At 41.0% G+C, this 27,838-nt stretch overlaps 1 long non-coding RNA gene across 2 annotated transcripts; it reads left to right on the top strand.

Annotated features, from left to right (window-relative positions):
- The first annotated feature begins 261 nt into the window (after positions 1–261).
- On the top strand, positions 262–27,838 carry LOC119538777. 2 transcript variants are annotated; one of them, XR_005217648.1, is made up of 3 exons: positions 262–400; positions 14,243–14,325; positions 27,694–27,838. It is a non-coding gene; the product is annotated as an uncharacterized LOC119538777 (long non-coding RNA). The 2 variants fall into 2 exon arrangements; XR_005217649.1 differs by having other exon boundaries at positions 342–409.

Raw genomic sequence — 27,838 nt, 5'->3', positions numbered from 1 at the left:
TATCCCCCTGACTAGTTCCCTTTTGCACATCTCCCGCCTCATTTTTTCCCATGAGTGAGGGATATTTAATTGAAACAGAATTTGAGGGCAGAAAATAAGGTGTGTTTGGTATTAATCATAGCCAGTAACATCGTTTGCTGTTCTCTCTAGACCAGAGCGCCTGTCCCAGTGGCTGCCGCCGCGGTGCCAGGGGCTAGCGGAAGACTGCATTTTTTTCCAGCTTTCCCTGGCTTGACCACACCCCCCAGTTTAAGGAGGCAGCTCTATTAGAAACATTATGGTCTTCACATCCTCTTTAGCCACGGAGCAGAGGGTTCCCGCAGGTAGTTGGAAAGAGCCCACAGAAGTAGAGGGAAGCTGGCTCAGGATCTACTCTTCACCTTGTCTCTCCAGCAAAGTAGTAAGTGAGGTGTGAGTTTCTGCCTAAAACTTTGTAGTTCATTCTCCTTTTTCGTTTTTTCCCCAGTCTGTGGAATTAAAGGGTAAATTGATGACTTTGAGGATAAAAGCGGGTTTTTTTCTTTTTTTTCTTCCTTTCATATTTTGCTATATATACCATTCAATTGTTTATTTAATGACCATTTTCTAAACTACTTCCTAACCTTGTTAGAAAGGTCTGAAATCAAGACCATGTTTCACTCTTTTCCTGTCTTTACAAAAGCCAAATCCTTCATGGTTTAGATTTTTGCAGATTACTTGTCAGAAACTCAGGATTCTTTCTTAGCATATCGGAGCACTTCCAAAGAAATGAAGCTGTAGGTGAAGACTGAAATTTCTTTTTTTCTCTTTCATTACTAGCAAGCCTGTCATTTTTCGTTTTTTGCCTAGTGAAGCTTAATGAATTGCTTTCAAGGAAAGGAAAATTGCTAAAGGTTGGAATCTTGCAAGCCAGACTCACCTTTTTGTTATTTTTCCTTGTTTTGATTGTTTGATGATCTTTCGGACTGTAGATGGGGGGAGGGTGTGTCTCAAAGTCAGGGGGGCATTTCTCCCTGAGACTGGAGAGCTGGACTTCCTCGTGGAGAAACAGGATCTGTGTATGGCAATGCTTCTCCATTCAGTGCTTTCATCCAGCAATTCCACTTTGCATGACTACTGTTAAAATTCCTCTGCTATCCCCTCATAAAGTAGCATTTTAGGTGGGTGACCTGTTCGAAAAAGATGCTGGGTCACTGAGATCAAGACATTTATTTGATTGCAGATTTTCCATATTATTTTATGGATAAGTTTTCTTTTTTTTTTTAGTTCTCAAGGTCATTTTTTTCTTCTTCATTCCGAGGCTATGCAACTGAAAAAAGAGATTTTTGTTAAACAACAGGAAATACAGATTCTAAAGTGATAGCTCTGGCAGCTCCATTTGATTTGTAAAATTACTGACGCGTCAATTCTTTCATCGGCTGTGGTTCTGGATTGCATCGCCTCCTCTTTATCTAAAGAGAAAACCCTTTCACTCCTGCAGGCATGTGTGATGCACCGGAAGTTGCTGGGTGACCACTGGCACTCTCCTTACCTGTTGATCCAGAGAGGAGGGAAGGGAGAGCTAATGAGTTAATGTCTGCAAAGAGCTTTGACAATGAAAAGGTCTTTTCATGTGTTCGGTTTTGTAGTTATTAATACTAATATTTGAAGAAGCAGACTGCTTTTCAGTGTGAATAGGCAACTTCCATCTTCACCAGCTCAGGACTGAAATAACACGGTGAGGGCAGCCACGCAGCCCTGTCCTCCTGGTTCTGCTGTTGAGGATGTGGGAAGCAGAGTCTGAACCTATAGAGAGGATACCTGACGTGACAGGCTCCTTCCTCTAAGGTGCAAGTTGGTGGAGAGGCAAAGAAATCACAGAGTAGAGCCTGGGGGAGGGTGAGTACAGGGATTGGAGTCCTTTAACATCTGGTCATCTGTGACCTTGGAGAGACGGAGCAGAACCCACTGCCTGCCTGAGACCGCAATGGGGTTCAGTGCTGGGTTTGGAGACTGGAATGGTGGATGGGCACTTGTGCTCTGTTAAAAATTAGCTTTTTAACTCAGGATGAGCTATTTAACCTGACTGTGCCTCATTTTCATCATCTCTAAAATACGAACAATCATATGTGCCCCACCTATTTCATGAAGATGAGAGAATAGAAAGAAATAGCATAGAGCTTTGAAAAATGAAAGTGCCAATAAGGTCAAGGGGCAGAAGGAAGTAATATTGTAACAAATTGGGTGCATGGGTGCAGGCCCTAGGGGAGGGCAAGAAATGCTATGGAAATAAATCATCAGCACTTAGGTTTCTTTTTGATTGTACTTAGAGCCTCAATACCGTGGCAAATTCCTTACTGATAACTCAGGTTCTGCTGTACCTCATAATATTTTCTGTTGGTGGACAGATCTGCTTCTAACAGCAGCTATCTTCTTCTAATTACCCACCCAAATCCCTAATTATTCATATCAAACAGCAGAAGGGATGGTTACATCCTAGAAGCAGAGGTATCTGTGGCTGGCCTGCCTTCCTTCCTTCCTTCCTTCCTTCCTTCCTTCCTTCCCTCTTTCCCTCTTTCCTTCCTTCCTTCCCTCCCTCCTTCCTTTCTTCCTTTATTCCATCTCTTTTTCTCTCTGTCTCTTGTCTCTCTATTTCTATCTCTTTCTTTCATGGAAATTTAAAAAAGTCTTCAGTATTTGAGAAAAATAAATGTGGCGTGCAGCAATTTAGTGGTATGTCTCTGAGGGCAATTGAGGCAAATCTTGTGAATTTCTTCCACCCTGGGGAAACTTAGGTATGAAGACCAGCTCAATTATTTTTGCCTCACCTCCCTTGTTCCTGCTCAGCTTTCTCATCTAGCTGATTCTCTGCATGTCATTCCTGGCTTTCTCCTCTGCCTGAAGAAGGATAAAAATCCCTGATGCTTACTGAGCACCAGGTGTGTTCCAGTTCCTTTGCTGGGTGCTTTGCAGGGAGGACTTCCTTAACCTGAGCTGAAATCTTTGACACAGGCTCTGTTGGTGTTCCCCATTGAGTCTTTGTGTTAGGACCAACTTAGTACTTGGTGGGACTGAGGTTAGATCCAAGGGGTGCTGAGCCCAGGGCAGGGGTCTGAATTGTCTCTCACAGAATCCTCAGGATCTTGGAGGCACTTCTTAGACACTTGACGCTGGATTTGTTGCTGAGATGGATGATTTGCTTATCTGGCCAAATATGGTGGATGGGGTCACTTTTCAAACAAGAATCTGTGGGTCCATGATTCATTGTTAGGAAGAGGTGGACTTCGATGAAAGGCTGCAGGGTGTGGTTGGCTGGACGAGTAAATCCCTCCGTCCCTCCCTCACATGACAAATATTGAGTCTCTGCTCTGTGCATTGGGTGCCGTGAGGGATACAGAGGATGCAATACGTAAGTTCCAGGTGTTAATCTAACACATAACTTAGTACGCGAGTCAAGATCTTACCTGAAAAGTGGTTAAAAATAAAAGACAATATAGCCAAGTGTTAAATGGTGCAGTATAATGTGTGAGTGTTCCGGGAGTTTAGGTGGAAAAAATTAAGCATCTAGAGCTGAGGGAAGGATGTTTCTGATCAATTTTCTTAAGGAAGGGGGCTGACTTGGTATTCCAGCTGACTGAGTATTGGTGCCACTAAAGGACTTAGAGGGGGCAGTTTGGGTAGTAATTACTAGAATAATACTACAGTGGCAAATTTTATGGCAAATATTAGGAAAATATCCTTCATAGAGAAAAATACAAGATATAAATTTTCCAAGAAATGTGAAAAAGCAGAGAATCCCAGAAGTTGAGACTTTTGAAAAGTTTTTTCTTTTTAACTTGTCATTTTGAAATAATTTCAGGTGCATGAAAACTTGCAAAAAGTACATCAACTGATGAGTGGATAAGCAAAATGTGGTGTATTCATACAATGGAATATTATTTAGCCATAAAAAGGAATGCAGTTCTGATACATGCTGCCACATGGTTGAATCTTGAGGACATCATGTTGCATGAGCTAAGCCAGATACAAAAAGACAAATTTTGTGTGATCTCACCTATATGAAATATCTAGAATAAGCAAATCCATAGAGACAGAAAGTAGATGAGAAGTTACCCAGGGCTGGGAGAGGGGAAGACAGGGCTTACTGCTTAATGAGTACTGGGTGCAGAGTTTCTCTTTGGAGTGATAAAAACATTTTGGTAATGGATGTTGGTGATTGTAGCATAATATTGTGAATGTAATTGATACCAATAAATTGCATACTTGAAAGTGGTTAAAATGGGAAATTTGAGTTGTATATATGCTACCATAATAAAAAGTTAAAAAAACAAAAATGAAGACCATGCCATTCTAATTTGATGTTAAACTACTACTTAAAAAAAAAGTTGCAAAAAATAGCACAAAGAGTTTCCAAAAGATTTGAGTCTTTAAAAATTGTGAAAAATCTAGCGCAAATCACTCTCTGTTTTTGGTGCTTGAGATGATCCTTGGTACAAAATGAACCCAGTCTATGGGGTATAGCAGCAATGCCAGGTTTTGGATGTAAGAGGCTGTATAACTAAAACCAGGGCTTCTCAGGAAAGGCAGTGAGCCTGTCAGATGGGGCCATCGCCTGGCTCCTGGCTTGAGAGATAAGGTTGGCTCCTGAGATTCTCATTCTCCATGGTGGGCTTGCAAAGCAGGTGAGATAAAAATTGAACTTCAGCTCTACCGGTGGCCCAGATGTCTTTTTTGTTTTTTTTGCTACCTATCCCTTGGTGGGTTCTGCCTCCCAAACAGCCGCCTCGTTATAATTATTTGTGAATATAACCAAGCTGGTCTAGATGCTGCCTCGTTACTCAAAGTGTGGAACTCTGACGAGCAGTATCAACAATTATGTGGGAGCTTGTTAGAAATGCAGAGTCTCAGGGCCTGCTCAGGCTGACTGGATCAGACTGCTCTGTAACATGATCCCCAGCTGAGTCTTGTGCACATTTAAACTTTGGGAAACACTGCTCTAAAAGCAAAACAAAAACAAAAACAAACTAAAAATAAAAACGACTGAAAAAACCTTTGAAATATTTTCCGTTGCAGCTTACTGCTTCCGTGTATCTATGTCTAGTGGCTAAAGTGTCATTCCACAATTGTATCAAAAAGATGTTGGTTTAACTCAGGACGCTGTGATATTTCCTCATTTGTGCTATGCAATCTCTCAATGAGTTTGTTTCCCACTGTATAAAAATGCACACTTACATCTTGGTTTTGTGCACAACAATGGTAAAAACAGACAAATTGTGAAATTGTGACTCTTCTGTGAAATTCTCAGCTCTCACTGCTCAACCTATCATTATAGGAAGGGAACCCTTTTTTGGATGACTTAAATGCAAGTCCTTATGAAAAAGAGGTGAAGGTTTCAGGCACTGATACCTAAATAAATAATTTCTCCAGCCTTAGGTACTCACAAAAATAGTCATTTTTAAAAACCACTATTACTACTACTTACTGGATGCTTACTAATTGCCAGGCACTGTGGTAAAAAACAAACAAACAAACAAAAAACAATAGCTGTTTACTGACATGTGTGTAAGGCACTTTGCTAAGCACTTTTGTCTTAGGTAATCCTCCTTAGTAATCCTGAAAGGGTTGGTATTATTAGCTTAATTTTATAGTTGAGGTAACTAAGACTTTGTGAGGTTATGGAATTTGCCCAGGGCCAAACGAGGAGATGTAGGAGGTTAACCCATGTCTCCAACTCAGGAGGTCTTCATCACTCTACTAAATACTCAACCTCTCTGGTCTTGGTTTATTCAAACTAAAAAATGAGCAGATTTGGTGAATTTTCTTCCAGTTCCAAAACGCAATCAATTTGCAAAATCCCTAAACAGCAAACTGGTCATTATTATACCAAGAAATTTGAACCTTACAATTTGGACAATAAAACAAATGAAACTCCAGCATGAAAATTGGAATCGGACATACTCCAAGAAGTTGCTTGTGGGATTTGAGAGACCTAAAGCAGCTGGTGGTGCCCTTTAGTTTCCTTTTAAAGGGACATTATTAAAGCTATGCCATCCCCTTGAATTATTCTTTCAGCATCTCTATTTACAGCATCTTTCTGTTTCATGGAGATCTCCTTAAGAGCCAGAACCATAACTAAATTCTAGATTACATGTGATGGGCTCCACACGCTGAGTTGAAAATCAATTATTTAAAATTTTAGGCTCCACAGGGATTTTTTTGGCAGCAAATATTGGGCTAGAGTTGACATATTTAGTCTTGGAGTCTTCCTCGTGTTTGACTGGGTCAAGAATGTCATATACCATGAACTTTGCTACATTCATCGCTGTGAAGCAAAGAGTACTTGATAGCATTCCTTCAGCTTGATCTTTTTTCCTAGGTTCTTAGTAAAAAAAACAATCCTAATATATTTATTCAGTTGTTTATGGAGCCCTATTGTGTTCATGGCATAGGAGTAGATCTGAATACCAAATGTGACTACTTGTTGAATTTCATGGTAAGATATAGGATTTGAGGAACAGTATTTGAACACTGAGCTGTAGCCACTTTTACTGTAAAATCCTTTATTGAATGTTAACCTTTACATGATGACTGATTGACTAGAAAAAGTAGATTGTTAGTTTCTGAAATTTTTGATTACTGGGACTGGCCTTTGTTTTCTCTCTTTGTTACCTTCCTGGACATACAACACTGCATAGGTTTTGATATATTCCCTTGATGTGCATGAGAGGTAAAAACTTTCTGCCCATTTTTGACAATGCTTCTCCAGCAGTGGGATGGTGAGGCATTTGCTTCTGCAAAGGAAGAAACAAATAAAATAATCTATGAGGCACTTCTCGTTTCCTCACTGCTAAGATAATGCAGACTATGGTAAATTGCTAAGGCAGACCTCCTGATTTTCTCTCTCTTTTACAGGAGCTATCAGGAAGTTACCTCTTGAGGAGGGGCAAAACCATATACTTTTCTAATATGATGATGACATGAGTCATTTTAGTATTCCAAGAAAGATTAGTTGAGTGATGAGTGATGTCAAGTCATAGAGAACTGAAAGTACTGTGTTTAATTAGGAGATGGGAGCTATTTAGAGAACTAGGAGATGGGTATGAGTGATTTTCAAGCTACTTGTTCAAGTAAAGGTTGGAGTACTGAATACCTACTAGTGAAGTTGGGGAGAAACAAAACTAACATATTAATTACACTATGAGTTGCTGCTTTGTGAATCTGGTGAAAGAATTGGTGAATTTAAATTAAGGCACAGAAGCCAACAGTACATAATTCAGAGTATCACCTGAGATTCGTCAGTGCCAGCTACTTAAATAAGAAGGAATGTTTACTACTGTAATGTTGAATTCTTAGTAAAGGAAATGAGGTTTTTATAAATTTAGGAGTGAGATAGAGAAATCATTTTTGATTCAAATGGACTACTATTCATGAGAAATAGAAGGACAACAATTGAAGAGAACACACAAATTTGTCAATATGACATACTCATTTGTTTAGGAAAAATGTGATACTGCTTGTAGGAAATATTAAAGAAGTATATTCTCAAGATTGCATCTGTACACACATCATCACAGGTGAGGGTTCTTTTTTGTCTCAGAGATTGATCTTCATCCTCTTGAATATACTCAGGCACTAGTACATAAGTATTGCTGACTTGATTTCGTGCACACGTTCTTTTCTTCATTTAATCAACAAACGTGTTGAATGTCTACTAAGTGCCATCTAAAAAGGCATAATCTCTACTCTCAAGCACCTCATGATTCAGGGGCAGAAACAGACCTATAAACAGAAATTGCCATGACATTTAGTAGGTGCACTGTCAGAGTAAATCACACGGAGGCTTTCCAACTCGCTTTGCCAGGAGGTTCAGGAAAAGCTTCCAGAAAGAGGTGATGCTCAACCTGAGTCTTTAAAAACAGATTTAATCTGTGGCATTTGGAGAGAAGAAATTCAAACTCTTTCCCTTACTGATTAAAGATGTTTCCTTAATGACTTGGATATGTTGTCTTTAAGCTTTGGCCAACACGCTGTCATTGGAGCAGGTTTCCTTTAAATGACTGGTTCTTGGGCAGCAAATTCTTTCTCTATTGCATTTGAGGCCAAAAGGATATCCTTTTTAGTTAAACTGATGAGAATACTAAATTGTTGACATTAAGAGAAACATCAGTTGTAAATCTATTTAAATTTTGCAAAACTTCCAAAGAGGAGAGACTAGGAAAACAAAATCTACATTTTTGTGCCACAGCTTGATGGCACTTTTGTATTCCCCATGTCCAATTGTCATACCTAAGATTTTTAGCCATAATTCCTGGCCTGTGATGCTAACATGAAGGATAGAGGGTAAAGTCAAATTTAAAACACAGTGCCTTCATTGGTGGGAGTAGAACTTTGGCTTGTCTGTTATGGACAGCAGTTTGACAATATGTATTCAAATACAGGATATACACATTCTTTGTCCCAACAATCCTGTTTTAGGTATTTCTTGAGAATATAAAATATTTCAGGATTTCTTTTTATCTCTCTGACCCTGTTTCACATACTTTTCCAGACTATTCCATAAAGTTAATTTCTTTTGTAACAAATGTTAGGAATTTTATAATGAAAAAAATTGGGGATAAAGTAAGTGTACAATAATAAGATTCATTAAGAAAAGTATGATGCATACATGCAGTTGAGTACTAAGCATCCATAACATTCAGTACATAGAGCTACATTTGTTGACAAAGAAATATATCCATAGCATCATAACAAATGCCAACAAAATAATCAGATTACAAAACAGCATATTGAGAATATCATGACTGTAAAATTATTATCACATATCTATATTGTATCTATATTTGTATAGAAACATTAAAAATACTCAGAAGAATCTTAAACAAAATATTAGTATCAATTATCTCCAGTTGATAGGACTTCAGGTGACTTTTTTTACATTCATTTTAGACTTTCCCATTTTTTTTAACCTTTGTAATGAATATGTATTATTTGGGAAAAGTAATTATTTTCAAAAGAAAAATTTTTAACTCTTAATTTTCTGGGTTAATTACCTAAATGCATGGTCTTTCCTTTAAGACCCCAGATGAAGAGTCTTTAACTGACTTCAGAGTTATCATCTAGAAATACAGCCAAGCAGGGTAGGGAGTGATGTGAACTGGACCCAGCCTTGATCAGGCCTCGTCTCTCTGGGTTTTCCTTCTCTTCCACCTTGGTCTGAAACGTTCTCAGTCCCCAACCTTTCCTTGATTTTCTGCACGGCTCCTCCTCAGCTGTCCCCGGTGTGGCCTGGGCAGAGCCCGACCCTGATCCCAAGCTCAAGAAGTGCTGGCATGCTTTATGAAGGACGAAACTCTCTCTCTAGTCAAACAGAAAACTTGTTCTAAAGAGAGTTATCAGACCTGAGACATCCACATAAACCAAGTAGTGACCTTCTTCCCCACTCTGCACAGATGGGCTTGTTTTCATCACTAGCATCCTTGAGGGTGAGGGTGGAAAAACCCCAAGGGGGTGGTGAAGGTCTGGAGTCTGGTCTCAGCATGAGAATCAGAGTGGGTCTGAGTCTTCCTTCCAGACTGTAAAAAATGACTCAAATGAGTTTAAGGGTTTGTACAAGTTTTCTAACTTGTGATCATACATTCGGCGATTATTTGTGTGTCAGCTGCCTGCCAACAGTGGTCTAGGATTTAGGAATACAGCAGTGAAGACAGCAGACCCAATCCCTGCCCTGGTGGAGCTTAAATTCTAACAAGGTGGGGGTGGGGTAGGGAATAAAATCCATGTGGTTTTGGTGGGGGTGGGAGGCTTTACATGCTGTTACTCCTATAGGGTGGGGGGAGCTTCTTTGATAAGGTAAGAGTAAACAGCTACATAAATAAAAGGAAACATTTTTCACTTAGAAACAGGTCAAGAAACAAACCTATGATTTCAAGTGTGTCCTTACACAGATCTGCAATCTATTCACATTCTCTCCGATGCGAGAATAAAATATATTTACATCTGATTCACCTCCTACAATTTTTAGTCTGGTGAGACCCATTCATTCATTCATTCATTCACTGATTAGGAAAAAAGTTCCTATTATGCGCAGTGCCCTGTCTGAAGTGCAGGAGATACAAAGATGAAAAAGGTGAAATGCTTCCCTTCAAGTAGCTCAAAATTTAGTAGGGGAGACAAACAGATACGGATGTTTAAAAAACTTGGCGATACGCACAGTGATAGAAAAAACATGTGGGATGTTAAGGGAGCAGCCAGCCCCAGGTGGCCCTGGAAGGACTCCTGAGAGTGGTAAACTTAGAGATGAACTTGAAAGCTTCTAGCAGGAGTGAGAACACAAGAAGGGCAGGGAAAGCACCGTGTGCTCAAGAGAAGAGCGAAGAGTTCCTGGTTACCAGAGTGGAGAGTCCAATGGTAGAGGGTGAGAGATGGGGCTGGAGCGGGGGATCCCCAGGTCACGGAAGGTGCAGCAGGCCACAACCCAGCTCTGCCATCTTCCTGACTGAAGCCAGCATTGTCCCTGACACATAGCATCAGCTGCTCCAGTATTGCTGGTTCCAATCAAGAAAAACCAGCTCAGCTCTTCATCGCTGTCTGTTATCATGCAAATAATTCCTGCACCCCGACAGGTCTCTTGGATGTTTCTTGGCTGAGGAGTAAATCTGTATCATACAGTTGTTTCGTATTTAGGTGATAAACGTGTGCAATGCCAGGATGAAAACAAAAAAAAAACAGGCCCAACTGGTGTTCAAGCAGTTGTCGTGTGGGAGGAATTCTCTTTGGCCAACAAACAAAAACATTTTAAAAATAAAAAACACTGAAAACAACCCAAATACTCCTCTGCTTCTTCTGAAAGGGTTTTCGTCTCCAGCAGCTGTTCCGTGTCACAATCTTGGAGTGGAATAAGGGTGGGTTCTTTTTTTCTTTCTCCGAAAAATAATAAAGCAGCAATCCATTTCTGTCACAGAGTTATTTCCTGAGATGAGAGCCCTCGGGAGCCTGGGCAACTCCCTCTGTTGAATTTCCTCCCTGGCTTTTCCCTAAGGGAAGTTTCATTCATATAACATGCAGCTTCAAGAATACAGCCCAGGACAGAGCCCACCAAATGCTGGGTCTGGGCTTTCCTCCCTCTCCCTGTTAATTGGAAAGAGAAAACATATTTCCTTGGAAGGCATTTCCAAGTGAACCGCGGTGAGGAGGAGTTTGGTCTGGCCTGCAAACCAAAACCCTCAGTGTCTTTGAGCTGGTACCATTCCAGAAAGCCTTCTTTCTCTTACAAATGTAGAAATAAAATAGGAATTCAAAGGGTTTTGATTGCTTGTTGCTCATGGGAGTCTAGGCATGGTTCGTAGGGCCAGTCGGTCACTCCTCGCTCAGTGCACCCAGTGGAACCCACAGCGTCTTATTTTTTTCCATGTTGCTGGTGAACCGATCATCACATTCTATTATGGTGATAGGCGAGTCTGTCTTCTCAGCTGCCTTTTTTCACCTTTCCGTTCTAAGTCTAATGGAACGTAAGTTCCTTGAGGTCAAGGATCTTTGTTCACCAAGATGTCTCAAATGCCTAGAATTGTGTCTGGCACTCAGTAGGCATTTGGTAATAATTTACTAGATGACTAAACGTTAGCTCCTAACATAGAGAAGCTAATATGTGCTTGTTGAATGAATGATTGAGGTCTGTGATGACTCAGGATATCTCTGGGACTTTTTGGAGGATATCAGATGGCTGGATGGCTTGCATGAAAGCAGCACCCTCCATGCCTGGAAACTTCCAGAAGGTATGGGTTGCCTTGTAGGACCCTGGAGGGATGGCCAACTTTTTCTCCAGGGAACCTGGTCATGGTTAAGCCATTCGCAGTATGACACAACCAATGTTGTTAACTTTTATGTCTTATCTGTGAATAGACCAAATACTTTGAAATGGGGGTGTGTGGATTGATGAAGATTCGTTAGGATTTCAAAACTTGATTATAAAATAAAAAATAAGGACTGCCTCAGTGGGAAGAGGCCACTGAACTCATTGGGATTATCCTTGTAATATATGGTCAGGACCTGTCCACACAACCCCATGGCTGCATGTTCCTTCTCCTGTTTCATGTTCAGTGCCCAGTGCAATGTCAGGCACAAGGTAACTGATCAATATTTTTAGAAGCAAACACTGAATAGGTGACTATAGGTTCGCAGTGTCTTTGGTATGGAACACCTTGACCTTTCTCTATCCCTAGATTATCCTTCCTAAGGGCTATTTTATTGCAGTGGATGTCCACTGCCTGTAAAGCTAGAGAACAAATTCTCTATTAACATAGCCCAGCTACCCAGATCTCTTAATTAATTTATTTTTTATAATTAATATGATTTTGGCTGCGTTCTATCTTTGGGAAGAAAGACATCATGTAAAGGCAATACCAGTTAACACTGTACACATTTCTGGGATGAATTTGTATCTTCAAAAGAATTTTAGCTTGCTTCCCTCAACCATATTATATTTGTGGCTCTGAGGATTGTAGCCCTCAGTGAGTATAATTTTATATTGCTGAGCCTGTTGAATTATATCATTTAAACACATTTCATATGAAGGAAGAGATGCCCATTCGTTGTCATTCATTGTCATTCAGTTTAGGATGGTGAACCAAAACTGCAAAATGAGACTAAGATATCTCTTACTGCTCTAATTTTTGTTGAAATGTGTCAATTGCTTTAACTGTTAGCAAGAATAAAAGAAAAGGATAGATGAATAAAAATTGGAGAGCAGTTAAGTTGAAACTCAAATGCTCCTTCCTAACAATAAGGAATTTGGCCTCTGAATGATATGCCCTGGAAGTTAATCTTCTAAATCATCCAAGAAAGACAATTTTATTCAGTGTATTCACTGAGTTCATGAACATGTGTGAACTAGTGAGTTTTTAGCAGACTTTCAGATCTACAGAAATGTTTGATACATAAACCATTTTCCTGATGAAAGACAGCTAGTTGGAAAATCCCCTTCAGCCAGAACATTCCTTGAGCAATCTGGTCATTCAGACGTTCAATAGAGATAACAGCTCTCAACAAGAGTTATTTAACAGCCCTTCTCCTTTTCTCAAGGGAAAGAACGACCAACCCCTTTTGCAGGGTTCCTCTCTGTTTGCATGGGTCTTGCAGTACTGGTTGACATGTTTCTCCAATAGAGCTTTTTCCATGGTTCTTTATTCCAACCCTCTCTTTATTTATTCCTTTATCAATTGATTTATGCCACAACCATATATTGTGTATCTGCTATGTTGCTCTGGAGGCAGATCGCCCACTTTGAATGTAGCAATAAAATCCTTCTGTTTTAGAAACCCTGATGTCATAGATTGGCTGATATGTGCATGGGACACAAGTGCATTTGTTCACTATCAAGGAGATGCTACCAAAAAGACACACAAGACCCCATCCCTGCTCAGAAGCCCTCCACAAGATTTGTCTTTTGTAGACTCCTTTCTTGCTTATCGTCCATAGCTTGCAGACACTCTGTATTACCCATGTGCTTTAGTTTCCCAGCTGCTATGACAAATAATACACAGTGGGTTGACTACAACATCAGGGATTTATTGCCTTACGGTTTTGAGGCTAGAAGTTCAAAATCAAGGCATTGGCAAGACCACACTTTCTCTCCTGAGACAAGTGTTCTGGTGCTGGCTGGCCAGTCACCATCCTTGGGGTTCCTTGGCTTGCATCTCTGCCTCCTGTCACATGGTGAAGTCCTCTCCCTTTTGTCTTCTGTGACTTCCTGGTTTCTCCAGGAATCTGGATTAAGGCCCACCATAGTCCAGTTGGCCATGCCGTAACTTAAAATAGCATCTTCAAAAGATTCTATTTACAATGGGTTCATACGTACAGGAACATGAATTAAGATTAAGGATGTGTGTTTGTTGGGGCACATAATTCACCTACCACCCCATGCTACTTGGTGCTTTTATAATATTCTTTTCCCTACTAAACTATAAGCCCCTTGGGGTTGGAGATGGGGTCTTTTGTATCTTCACCTATGCTCACAGTGCTTTACCTCAGGGGGAACAGTGGGTGCAGAGAACCCTACAGGACTTGGCATTAGGGCGCTGTTCTGTCTGGGGTTGTGTCCCCTCTCTTTGAGGGATGAGGCAGTTGCTTCAAATTTCTGGGTTTCAGCTCCCTTCTCCATAATGCAAAGACAGGAACTGGATGATTCCTATGGAGACTCCCAGTTCTAAGATCTAAGAAACCATCTTCCTGGTGTCTGGTCCAGCCAGTGGTGTGTGTGCTGAGCTCAGCAATTGCTTTCTCCACACAGGCGCAGAAGGCGGGATGAGCTACTTCGCGGACCCAGCAGTGAGCGGCATGGCCCCTTACCCTGCAGCTCGGCCTGGAGCAATGGTGAGTGGGGGGCCTTCGCAGCCCTTGCCCACCTGCCTTCTCCACTCCTCCCCGTGCTTCCTGCACCCTGACATCTCCCAGTCAGGGAAGACATACCTGGACCCCGTTGAGGGAATCAGCTTCCAGTCTTTGGAAGGAGCTAGATTGTGGGACCATCTATTATTTTATCAGCAAATAAAGTAAAAATCTGAGACTTTTGGATTTGCTGAGAAAGATTTGGGTTTTAGAGACTATGGCTCAAATGCGATTAACTGTTCACACCAAGTGGTTTTCACTGCTTAGTTGGTTTGGAGAAGATTGATGTACTTTAGACTTATTCATAGTATAATTTAGCTTACTTTTGGCCTCATACATAAATGCTTAATAACATAAGTTTTTTAATCTTAGAGTTGGAAACTGGAAATGAAATGTGATTAAGGTTATGGGGAAATTTCATGAAACCTAGAATAAGAGGGGTGAAGGAAATTTAAGATAGAATCTAGATAAAGTCAAGTTTCTAGCTCTTTGGGAAGAAGCCCCTTATCCAAGCAGTGTGTTGATCAGTAGAGATGCTTATAAAAATTTCTTATTAATTTACTGTGTGAAAGATCCTATAATGCTGTCATTAAGCAATTTCAATGTTGAATGAACCTTTGATATTGGTAGTTATGTCATTAATTATTCATTCTAAATTTTGTTTTTATACAAAGATAACATTGTGCATCATACTATTTTACTTTAGAAATGGACAGATAACTTTATTATCAACTCTTAACAGTACAGTTAAAGAAGCAACACTAGATATATATAGATAAAATATGTTAATTTATCAATATAATTCATAAATGTAAATATATATGTAATATTTATATTTCTTGGTCTCAATAGACACCATTTGACCAAAGCTTTTTTCTTTCTTTTTTAAAATATAAATTTTTTTTATTAGAGAAGATATAAGTTTGCAGAAAAATCATGCAGAAAATATGGAGTTCCCACAGTCCTCCCCTTAATATTAAGAACTTGCCTTACTGTGGTACCTTTATTACAAATGATGAAAATAATCTTATTATGATTTACTATAAACCATAGTCTATAGTTTGCATTAGGGTTCACTGTTTGTGTTGTAAATCCTAAGGTTTTTTAAATTTTATTTTATTCTAGTAACATATAAACAACCTAAATTTCCCTTTTAAACTACATCAAATATAGAATTCAGTGCTGTTAATTACATTCACAGTGTTGTGCTGCCATTACCACCAGCCATTACTGAAACTTTTTCATCACCCCATCAGAAGCTCTGTATCAATTAAGCAATAACTCCCGTTTCCTACTGAACCCTGGCCCCTGGTAACCTGCATTCTAGTTTCTGAATCTCTGAAAGACTTTGCATATTCTAATTTTTTCATATCAGTGAGGAAAAAAAAATAAAGCTTTTTTCCTAATCCCACACAGTCTTTGACTATTCTTGGGTTTGAATATGGTTTTAAACACAGGAACCCTTAAATGAATCAGGACCTCTCACTAATTGTATATTTAAATATCTGAATTGTTTGAAATTGTTTTCTGTATTAAAAAAAAAAAAAGCTCAAGTCTATGCTCTGTTCAAGGGAGAAGACATATTTGAAGGGTGAGTAATAAATCTCTCTTCACTGGCTGTGCTGTAACACTTTCTTCTTCTTTTCAAAATGGCTTCTGTTTCCATACCACACAGTTCACTATTCTAAAAAAACAGAATCGGAAAAAAGGTTATACCACAATTTACATCAGAAATGGGAAAAAAAAAATCAAGTCCAGCCAAGGAGTCACTCAAGTTTGCTTAGTAGAAATTGCCAAGGGCCTTGAACTTTAAAGGGTCACTTAAGGGGTTGGAGAAGTTGCCAGGGAAAGTCTCCTCCTGCTTTTTGCACGGAGGTTATCATCTGAGGTCAGCACAAATTACATTACATTTTCCTTAAAGATGATATTGTAGAGATTTGTTAAAATAAATAAAGATATTGTGATTTCAGGACAAGTGTGTCATTGACTTGGAAAAATAGATTTAAAAAGCCAGCCTAGTTTAATTCCCTCCATTGGTATTGTAATCAAATTAAACAAGACTAATAACTTCCCTAAAATATCAGTGCTGCACAAATTTGCATTTATTCTATTTCACTTTAGACAGTGAAATACAAAAAATTCACTATACGTATAAAAGTTGCAGGTAATAATATTAAATTATCCTAGACAGGGTATCTGGAAATTATATGAGATGAAAACACCAAAAACCACATTTTCAACTGAAGAGTCCCCTCTTCCTCAACTGAACACAGTGGATAGTTTTAATGCATTCTGAATGGCTTTCACTGGTTTCAAAACAAAAACCCCTTCTACCCCTGTTCCCAATAGGCATATATGAAAAGCATTATCAACGTGTGAGATCCTTTGCATGATACTTTTTCAAACTTGCTTGGGTAAAAGCAGAAGGTTGGGTAAGAGAACTGCTAAATTAGGGCTCCAGCACTTTCACTCATAACTTCTCTCTGAGCCTTGGTTTCTCCATCACTGGAACGAGTTAGGTAACCGTCAAGACCCATAGAAAAAGCCGAATGATTCTTTAGCTTATTCACATACTCTCTCTCTGACAAAACTAAATAAGTAAACACATAAATAAGTAACATTTATTAGTGCAAGCTCAAGTTCAGTCAACCAGCTCCCAAAGATAACCTCCAACTTCAGGTCAGGCTATAATAAACAGTCAAGGAGTCTGTAAATTATCCACAAAATATAACCTCTGGGTCATTGGCATTAGATAGTTCCTTCAAAGAGATGCCAGCAAACAAATCTCACACTCTCAATTGCAATCTAAGGTTTCCTGGAGGCATGACCACAGTTTCATTAGCTTTCCCAGACAAGAAAGTCAAAGCCCCATGCTCACGTGCCTTCTCACTTCTGCTGGAGCCCGTCTACATATCCACAATGGTGCTTTACTGAGCTACCTAGAAAAAGGAACACTGTCTCAGGTATGGAAAGTTTGAGGGTGAAAGGGAAAATGCTAGAGTAATGACTCTCTCAACTGGGGGTGATCTTGCCTCCCCACCTCTCTGAGGCGACAACTGACAATATCTGGAGACATTTAGCTCATCACCACTTGGCCAGTGCTGTTGGCGTCAAGCAGGTAGAAACCAGGGATTCTGCTAAACATCCCTGGGTCTGCACAAGAAAGAATTTTTCAGTCCAAAATGTCCATGGAAACCCTGGGCTAGAGTAGCCACAAGACAGAGTTTGAAAAGCAGGATGGTAGCTAGGTGTACAGATTGGTCTAAGCAGATTCTCGTTACTTGTAAGTTACTGATTTAGAAAGGGAAGTCTTAAAACCAACAAACCAACAAACCATTGAGGACATATTCATGTTATAAGGGGCTCTACTTAGCAAGCCGTTTTAGTTGATCAAGAGACAGTCTTCTAAAACATGATGTGGATATTTGTTAGTCCCTCAAAGTTGCTAAGACTCCAGTTCCTTATTTACAAGCTGGAGGAAGCATCAGCACTGTTTGATCATTCGCTCTTCTAGAAGAACGCTTACAATAGCCACACCCACAGTTGTAAAACTGATACCCCACTGTCAGGTAATAACCGTTTTCTACAGAACTCACATTATCTGCCTCGGAGTCAGTTTGTCAAAAGCAGGACATATGTTTTCCGCTTGCAAGCTCAGCCCCTCAGGAGACTATAATGAATAAGGTGATGTCACAGCCAGGGAGGTAGGGAAACAGCCCTTCTGGAAGTTGTCTGGCCATTGCGTGGGAGGGAGTGATGCTTCCAGGTACTTATATGGATTCTGTGTCCTGGATGCTTTCATCCAGGGGGAGGAAGCCCTCCTTCCTGTTATGAGGCCTCAGTAGCCCTCTTTGAGCCCTGGAAGTCCCTCACCGCGTGGGTCCTGTGTCCGGCCATGCGTCATCCTTCTTTTCATGTCACTACAAGGGACAGGGCTGGAGTCTATTTTGCTGAGGCTGGGAATGAAAGGCTGCGCTGCTCTTCGTTTTGACCAAACATATCCTAGTCCCTGGCTACCATACGAGCAAGGAGGATATGTGGAGGAGGTCTGCAGGGATTCCCGAGCATGGGGTCATGGACCCTTAGGAAGCACCTTGAGCTGGTCAGAGGAAAGGGATTGTACTGCCCACTCACCTCTCACAGCTGCAGACCTTTGGGGGTATGGCAATACGCCAGGGGACTGGGGGCCTGTTTCTAGACCCCGGGAAAGGCACTAGAACTCATGAGGGTGGGCAAAATTTCCCAAATGCCAGAATTTCTTAGGATTAGATTTTGGACTCAGGGGACACCCTTTGTAGGCCGAGGGTGGGGTAATGGCAAGATTTGCCACTGCTTCACTCTTTCTGGATAAAACACACTTCTTTTATAAACAAGGTGAACTCCATTTTCTGAATGAAAACAATGGTGCAGAAATTGTCCAACAAAAGACATTGTTCAACAGTGAATCTGTTGTATGAAAGATTTCAAAGTTGAATAAATGGGATCGCATTTATTAGACATTGAATTGCTTTTGTTGTTTACAGAATAAACAGGGCTATTTGTTTGCTGTTTCAGACAGATGACCCCCAAAGAAATAGGGGAATCAAAATATGCCTGGCAAGGGGCAGCCAGGAGGCTGTCTACCCTCAGCTGGTTCTCCTTCCTGAGCCATGCGCCAGTGGGGCTGTGGGCTGCTGCACCTCATGTGTCTCTTGCGTGGTGCTGGCAAAGGGGGGTATCATGGCCATGTGGCTTAGCTCAATGCACTGCAAGAATGAGCTCCAAATACTGCTCTCCAATGCTGACTCAGTCCCCGAGGCCTTTGGAGGTGGATTGAATATCTTGCCAATTTCTTCATGCCCTGGAAAAATTCTCTTTTGCATATTTCTTTCCATCCTTCCTTCCATCCTTCCTTTCATCCTTCCTTCCTTCCTTCCTCCCTTCCATGATATTTTGGAGGGGGGTGTGGGGGTACAGTGGTACATATTTTTTTCTCCACCTTCTATCCCTGGTGAGGCAGAAGAGGGATGGACCTTACTCCTTTTTCTTTTACACCAGACATTCGACCTTGCCTTCAGTCCTAGGCAGGCAGCTATGGAAGCCTCACAGTGTATATTGTCATCGACAGCATTTGGACTACAAGACCAGAGCTAAATTCTGGTCTGCGACTTCTCAGCCTTGTCACCTTGGGCAAATTACTTAAGCTCTCTGAACCTCAGTTTCCTCATCTGTAAAACAGATGTAAGGTCACTGTGATGGTTCAATGAGAAAATGCCACCAAGAAGGGCTTCAGTTAATTTCCTTTCCCTTGTGGTCACTGCTTCGTTTCCTATTTCCTAGGGACTTTTCGACTGCGTTAGATGGATACTTGGGAGGTTAGATGGTTTCTACTTTATTGTCCATACAAGGTATTGCCAGGACAAGATGGGGCTACTGGGCAGAGATGGAGACATTCTTATTGGGAAACCTCCTTGCTTCGTCACCAGCCTGTGCTAGAAACAACTCCCTTGCCAGCAGATCAAAGTTCTCTCGTAATGGGCTGGTGGTTTACAGCTCCGTTGTGTAAACAGACCTGGTTCCCTTATCTTGAGTAATTGCAGTTTAATTGGGCCTCCTTGGGAAGCAATTCCATCACACACTCTTCATCTCCACACTTCCCCACCTCCACAGGCCTCAGTATTCAAGCCTTTGGAAATGCTCCCAGAGGGGTCCTATGCTTTCCCTTCTGTTCTTGGCAAGTGCTTGTATTCTTCCTGTGATCCTTCTCTTTGGGAATCCTGGAGAAGATGGGTAATCTCTTTGGGGTTGGAGAAGTGGGGACACATGCAAAGAAATTTCAAATCTAAATGGAAACTTGAAAAATTTTTTCTTGTTGCTTGCGGTGGTGAGGGGCTTACCCCTGGAGAAGCTGCTGGAACATAATCCATAGGGAAATTATTTATGGCCATAGGTCTTTGTGGTAGTCAAAGAAGTTGAAGGAAAAAGGAGTAGTAACATTATTTTTCCAGTTTTCTTAGAAAGGGAGGGTTTTCTAAGATACTAAGTCAGCCTGAGCCAAACTACAACTTAGAGGCCATCTCATTTTATCAGGACATTAAAGGCTGAAGAGGATAAATGGATTGCCCCAGTTTATAGAGCTGACGAGGGTTGGGGTGTGGCCAAGTCTCCTGGCTCCTGGGTTGGAACACTCTTTACCACAGAACTCATCTTCCTGCTTTTAAAAGATATTTGTGGATATATAAGAACAGACATTCATGCATGCATTGTATGCCTTGGTTACGTGCCTTGGCCTTCCCTGCTTTACGAAAAGGCTCCATCGTGTTGAACACTAAGCAAATTGGAATTACTGACTGGTCTTTCAGCTGGAGCAAGCTCCCCCAACCAAGTTCTGAGCCAGCCTCCCCCTCTCTGATGGGTTGCCTGGAGTTGTCACTCTACTGAGCGAATCTGAAGCTCTCCTCAAAGGAAGAGCTAGAAGCTCACAAATCATATGTGTCTCACCTAAATCTAGGAATGAGAGAAGTTCTGGTCCAGGAACCGGGGATGTGTGGACTGCTCGGAAACCCTCCCCACTTTCCAAAGCCACGTCTTCCCTCTCCCCCCGGTTTCAGTTGAGAGTGTGCACTGTGTGGAGGCGATTGAGCTTTCAGCAGTTGTGTCACCCCAGGCCAACAAGGCATCTTGGGGGGGTCTCCACTGTGGTCCACAGAGAAGCCACCAGAGTGTCTCATGGAGAGTGGAATTAGAGAGTCCCTCCTCTGTGGCACTCTCTCTGTGTTTAGAATCTGTTTCTCTTTCAAGAAACCTGCAGTGGGTCAGGCCTGCCCCTTCATCAAGGCCCAAGCTCATCAGTCTTATTGTTTTAAAAAGAAATTTCCTGACCTTGAGTCAAAATTAGATTGCCCTTTGGGAGTTTCCAATTTTGTCCATTCCTGCCCTTCCTGGTGGCTGCACCGCCCTAGAACCTTCCCCTTGACAGGAGTACTCAGGGGAGTTGAGGGGTGTTTCTGCATCACCTCTTTCCCTTCTGTCTCTCAAGGGAGCAGGACAAATGTGCCCTCCAGAAGCAGACAGCCCAAGACTTGCACCCCCAACCTCCAAGGCCAGATAAGGCCTGACCCAAACTCCTCCCTTAGCTTTCTCTAGACAGCTTATCTGCAAAGTACTTGACAACTCACCAAGCATCTCCCTGTAGAGCAGCCAGCCCTGACTTCTCATGGTCAGAAGTCTGTAGAGGTCTTCAGCCCAGGGCAAAGGGGCATCTTCATGCAAGGAGGTGAAAGGTTTGGAGCCGGAACATGGTCTTTTATTGAACACACTTTTATTGAGCACCTACTATGAGAGAGACCCCAGAACCATTCAGTAGCAAGAGACTTTGTGGACTTCACTTTTCTCTACTGAAAAGTGGGAAGAACAGTGATAAAACAGTGCTTGCATGGTTTTAGGGATGCACTAAGGCACACAATTAATATACAAGGTCTTGATTAATTTTAAGGTGATATTGTACAGTATTTTATGAATCCAAATTGCAACTGAGATGTTTGGGCCCTTAGGCTTCTGCAGCCTGGTAAGTTTATTTATGAGATGAAGGCTGTCAGAGACAAGGTTAAAAGAGCGAATATGGATGGATTGGCAAAAAGGAGGGTTAGAATTGGAAAGGAATGTGGATATCACCAAGGTCCATCTCCTCAGGAAGCAAAAGCTCAGAGAGGTTAAGCAACAGGACAGAGGGTACACAGCTCATCAGTAGTGGAGCACGACTCAGACCCAGGCTAATTCCAGTCGGCTGTCTTTCTGCTAGGGTACGTGAGCATCTATTACCTTCTTGGAAAATAATGCAAAGTTGTCCCTGTGGATGGCAGACCACAGCGCGTATCCATCCAGCATTGACTCAACTTTGCCTCTGGGTTCAAAACGTTTTTAAAAAACCGCAGCATCTAGAATCATTTACTTTGTTTTATATGCTTATGTCCCTGTACTAAGACTGCACCCTAGATGAAGTCAATCAAAGTAAAGACAGATTTGCTTCCATGAAGTTCATGCACCACGTACATGTACAGAAGATTCATAACTGGCGAGTCAATAAGCCAGGACCTGGATATTTAAGGCTCCTTTGGCTAAAGACAGAAATGAACTTTGAGGATAGCTCACACACAGGCTCATACAGACACACAAACTCCAAATTGTGGGGCTAGTGTTGTCCAAGTTTTTCTTCTTTCCCCAGTTTGCTTTGTGGAGCAGCAAGAGGGAAGACAAAGAGTGAAAGCAACGGCTTTGAGATTTGGGAGGGTTGGTGAGGGGCAAAGGAAGAGCGTGTCCACCAAGCTGCTCTGCTCTTAATCCATCGGAATACAACCAAAAGGAAACTTGTCTTCCAACCTCCTTACTCATATCACTTAAACTCATCATGTTCACTACTATAAAGGCAAGAAAACCAAGGGTCATCTTGAATTTTTCCCCCTTTCCTTCCTCTTTGCCCGTGCTCTGCCCTACATATGTTATATTTCTTGTTTCCTCTTCACCTCTAAGCCCATGACCCAAATCCAATGTGTTCTTCATAACTGGGTGGTGACCAGGGCATGAGTGAGACACTCAATGCTGTTCATCAGGGCTAGAACTAGGGTGAGGCCAGTGAGGCATTTGCCTGGGGGCAAAACTTAAGGAAGCACCAAAAAGCTCAGTAACGGAGCTACATAATATTTTAATACAGTATTTTAAAACACCAAAATTAATGCAAAACATCATTGTGAAAAAATACCACAATTTTAAATGAAGTACAGTATTACTGATTTTTCCTTTCGCCTCAAGCTCCGACATGGCTCTAGAGCATGGTACTGCACCTTCTATGCCGCAGCCCAGTCCGTCTCATTTGGCACTGCCAAGTGAGTGAGTCATTCTAGAACATGTTGATTTTCTCCTAAGGCCACATTTGTCCTTCTGATATTCACAGCAACCTTCCCTGGGATCGTACCCTGTCCTTCCAGCTTTAGTTCCTGGAGCCTACTATCCCATATAAGCTTTCTCATTGTGCAAAAGTAAGTCCTTTCTCAGGTTCATCACCACCAAACAACACAGACCTTATCATACCTCTTGGAATCTGTCTTATTCCATCTTTACATAGTTGTATGTTCTTTTTCATGTTTGGGTGAGCCATCTTCTTCTTTTCTTGACCTCTAGGACCTTGCTTGTGTTATTCTTCACCAGGTTTTCTTGACTAACTCTTATTCTACCTTTTGGTTATTTTGGTTATTACCCTTAGAGTGCCTCCTCCAGGAAGCCTTCCCTGATGGCGACTCCCCTTCCCCTACACACCAGTACTTAACCTTGACATGTTGCCTTGCTGTAACTCCTCATTTACTTGTCTGTATGCTGGAAGGGCAGGACAATCTCGTGCTTGTATCATGTTCTTAGCATCTAACATACGACTGGGCACAGAGTCAGTATACCACACAAATTGGTTCCATAAGTGTACATTGCCACAGTTCATTAAGTTCCTATTTTGGAAGAGTGACTACCATTCTTGAGCAATCTGTGCTTGAGCCACACAAACATTGCATTGCTCAGGGGCCAGAAAAGGCAGTCCAGAATCAAACAGACCAGGGTTAGCATATTGTCTCCTTTGTTTTCTTAGCTGTTTGATCTTTGGCAATTTGCTTGCCCTCTTAGGGCCTCAGTTTGCTCTTCTGAAAAATGGAGATAAAAAATGAAACTTGCAAGATCGTGGTGGGGATTAGATGAGATGGTCTTGTGTACAATGCTTTGCACACCACCTGGCACAGAGCAGGTGTTTAACGTACATTTGTTCCTTTCAATAATCACCTGTGGGATGAATGAGGGAGGAACCTGGTCAGAGGGTGTCCTTAAAACTTGTGACAGGGGTTGGGAGCCTTACTGCCTCTCATTGACTCACCTCTAGTTGCAGGCAGGAAAGGAAGGTGCTGATGAAGAGATAAGATGGGCTGGGACTTGTTTTGGGTGGTGCCCTTCTAAAGCAAGGAGGTGGGGGCTGTGTGGGCCAGATTTCTGACCTGCTACTAACCTGCTTCTCTCTCCTCAACTGAGACAGTTTCATGATGAATCGCAATGGCGGTGCGGTTCTCTTGAGTAAAAATGCCATTTTCACACTTTATGAAATAGTTATTAAGTCAGTTCATGAAATGTCTAAGTGGGCAGGTGTCTAGATAAAGGAAAGGCTTCTTGATAGCATCTACTAGCAATGATGCTTGAGATTTATGGTAAGTTTGGTTCAATATTGCCTTATATTTCTTAAAAATAGGGTCCTCTGACTCCACTGAGGACAGTAAAGAGGAAATATGTCTTAAAATGCACAGAGAGTTTCATTTTTAAAATAAAATATAAACGATCCCTGCTGACCAAAAAACCTGGTTTGGAGGTTGGAGGGGAGTTCATGAAAAAAACCTGTAGAATAAGGCTGTTACTGTGCATGGTTGTTGCTCAGAAGCTCTCAAATGATCCACAATATAAGCACATTGTCTGGGTCCTCAACACTTTAGAGCCAGTGGTTCTGCCTTCCTTCTCTTCCCTGTGCATTGTACCCAGATAAGGTTCCTTCAAAGCCTTTTTATAGATTACACTTTTGTCTTTTATAGATTGCCTTTGCTTGGTAGAGAAATGCTTAACTTCTAAATCTGAACTCAAATTCTCCTTGGGTTCCCACCACTCTATCAGGTTCTGTAACAAATGAACCTTCTCTCCTTCTACCATCTTAGGTGGGTCTTCTGCTTTAGACAAACTTACAGGCTCTTCCAGAAGAAGACAGGGTCAGGGCTTAGAGTTCTCCTTTAAGCCATTTAGGATCAAAATCCCCTCACTCCAGACCCTATTCCTACAACTCTGATACTTGACATTGAGTTTAGAGAAAGGCTCTGAAGGAATATCTATGATTGCAAGCAAACGGCTAGATATATGAGTCCTGGAAACGTATTTCAAATTGATTCCGTTTCAAAGTATTGCTGAAGACTTAGTGTTGGGGATCCAAAACAAATATTTAATGTAGTTGCTTCAGGAGCTTATGGTATTAAAATAAAATGTCAGCAAGATGGTTTTAAGCCAGGATTAAGGAAACATTTTCTGATTGAAGTTCAATAGAGTATTCTTGCTGAAGATTTCCTTAAATCTCTTGGCCATAAATACAGATAGCTGGCAAATCTGCCACTGGTCCATTTAGATTCTCTTAGCCTTCACCACAGCCTGCTGGTAGCTGAAAGCCAAGGGCATTAGTCTTTGATGTGAAACAACTCAAGGTGGCTCCGTTTATTCCCATGGGCATTATTATATTCTCAGTACCTTTAGCCCAGTTGGAGAATGAACAGACCCAAAGTAAACTTCAGCCAGCCTCAGTCTGAATGATTCTAGAAATATGATGGAAAACATGGTCCAAATTAATGAAGTTTTACATGTACGCAAAGCATTTGTCTACTGTAGTGGCTTAAAGTTATGTACCTCAGGAAAACATGTTTTTAATCTTAATCCATTCCTGTGGGTGTGAACCCATTGTAAATAGGACCTTTTGATGAGGTTACTTCAGTTAAGGTGTGGCCCAACTGAATCAGGATGGGCCTTAATCCTATTACTGGAGGCTTTATAGAGAAAGCCACAAAGCGACAAGTCACAGGGAGCAACCAGAAGCTGGAAATCAATAGAACCTGGAAGAGGAAAGAGAAAGAGAAAAGGGAAAAGAGAAAAGAGAAAAGAGAAAGGCAATGAACATTGCCATGTAACAGAAAGCCAAGAAACCCCAAGACTGCCACCCAGAACATACCAACCCCAGAAGGAGGCGAGACTTTTAGCCTCTGAAATCATAAACCAATAAATTTTCATTGTTTAAGCCAGCCCATTGTGTGTTATTTGTTTTAGCAGATGGAAAACTAAAACATATATATTTTGGGTTTGATTGCTATTATTGCGCCAATGTACTCTCTTCTGTTACCTTTACTGAGCTTAGGTAAACAGACAAATGTAAAAGGGAGAGGGGAGTAGATAAAGAGTGATTGAATCTAGCATCATAAAAGTGCTGAATTCTTATATTTCAACTCAAGGCTAGAGAGGGTATAAGAGGTTTTCAAATTAGGGGGATCTGATTGGGTTCTAACAAGTTACTCCTTAAGGGTGAGACTAACGCCTTAACAGCTGCATTTATTAGCACTTAAGATCAATAGACCTAATCACATCAAATTCTAGCAGAGCTCTGTTTTCTTAATTGGGGTTTTTATGAGGTGGTGGGGCCACAAGAGAAGAGAAGGGGAATAAAAAAGAAAAAAAAAAAAAAGAAAGCTGAGGATGGGCTGGTGTAGACTAGACTCCTACTTTCAGGAAATTCTGCTTCTTTTCTGTCTTAATTTTTAATCAAGGCATATTTTTAATCCAAGAATGTTACTTTTTAATCTAGGATTGTTAAAGGTCTCCTATATTAAAATAATATCTAACTTATATAGAGGGCAGGCTTAACATGTAATATTTATTGCATGTATTTCATAACAATAAGTAATTTTATCACACGCATTTCATATTTTATTTTGTTTTATACATAATTTTCTTACACATATTATCCGCATCTTAAAACTGAGCAAACTGAGGCTTAGGTTAAGGAGCATGCCCAGGTCCTCAGATTGTAAGTGGTGGGGCCAGGATTTGAATCTAGGTATACCTGGTTCCAAAGGATAGATTCCTCGTAGCACTGTAAAACCCGGCTGCCCATATGGTACATTCGTCTTCCTTCTAGAGTCCTGGGTAGATAGTGCATTTTCTGGATTTCATAATACTGACGGGAGAGTGCAACAATGATGAATGTTTGGAGAAACTGAAAATTACTGTCTCCTTTTAGAAAAAGAAATAAAAATACCAGAGTAATAAAACCTAAGCACATTGATTAACTGAAAAATGAGGTGAATTTTATTATGTTTACCATAGGTCCATTTATTGCTTTCCATTTGGTATTTCTCACCTATTTGTTGATTGATATTAGAATAAGTCTTGTAAGAATGTTCTTTCCTGGTATTTTTACAGAGTAGAATAAATTTTTTTAAAAAGCCAAGATCATATAAATTCAAGTTGACTGTCATTCGGCTCTGCTACTAACCATGAGTCCTTATTTGCAAGTTAGAAAAGGAAGTCCTCAAATGCTTGAAGAAATGAAGTCAAATGCCTATACAGTCTATGTCAGAAATTCTTCTCCTTCCCGCCTTCCTTCTGGGAACTAGTAGGATCAATAGCTTGTTCTCTTCTGTAGGTGTCTATGCCTGATTCCTACTTATATGCGGTTGGATGGTATGAAGTCATTGTCCCAATAGGGCTAAACTATAGGGATTTTCCTTCTAATATGTTTTCTTTCTTTTCTTTTCTTCCTGGTCACAGAGGCAGGGGCTTATCCACACCTATGAAGATCCTCGAATGGCCTGTGGCTTCCAGTCCAGTTATCACCAGCAGAAGACTTGCTACCCATTGTGGGATGAGATGGCCACTCAGGAAGTTCCTACTGGTCTTGAACACTGTGGCTCAG

The sequence above is a fragment of the Choloepus didactylus genome, chromosome 6 (assembly GCF_015220235.1).
Source record: "Choloepus didactylus isolate mChoDid1 chromosome 6, mChoDid1.pri, whole genome shotgun sequence".
NCBI lineage: Eukaryota > Metazoa > Chordata > Mammalia > Pilosa > Megalonychidae > Choloepus > Choloepus didactylus.
The sequence above is the reverse complement of the archived record's forward strand: the minus strand, read 5'-3'. Positions and strand labels throughout refer to the sequence as shown.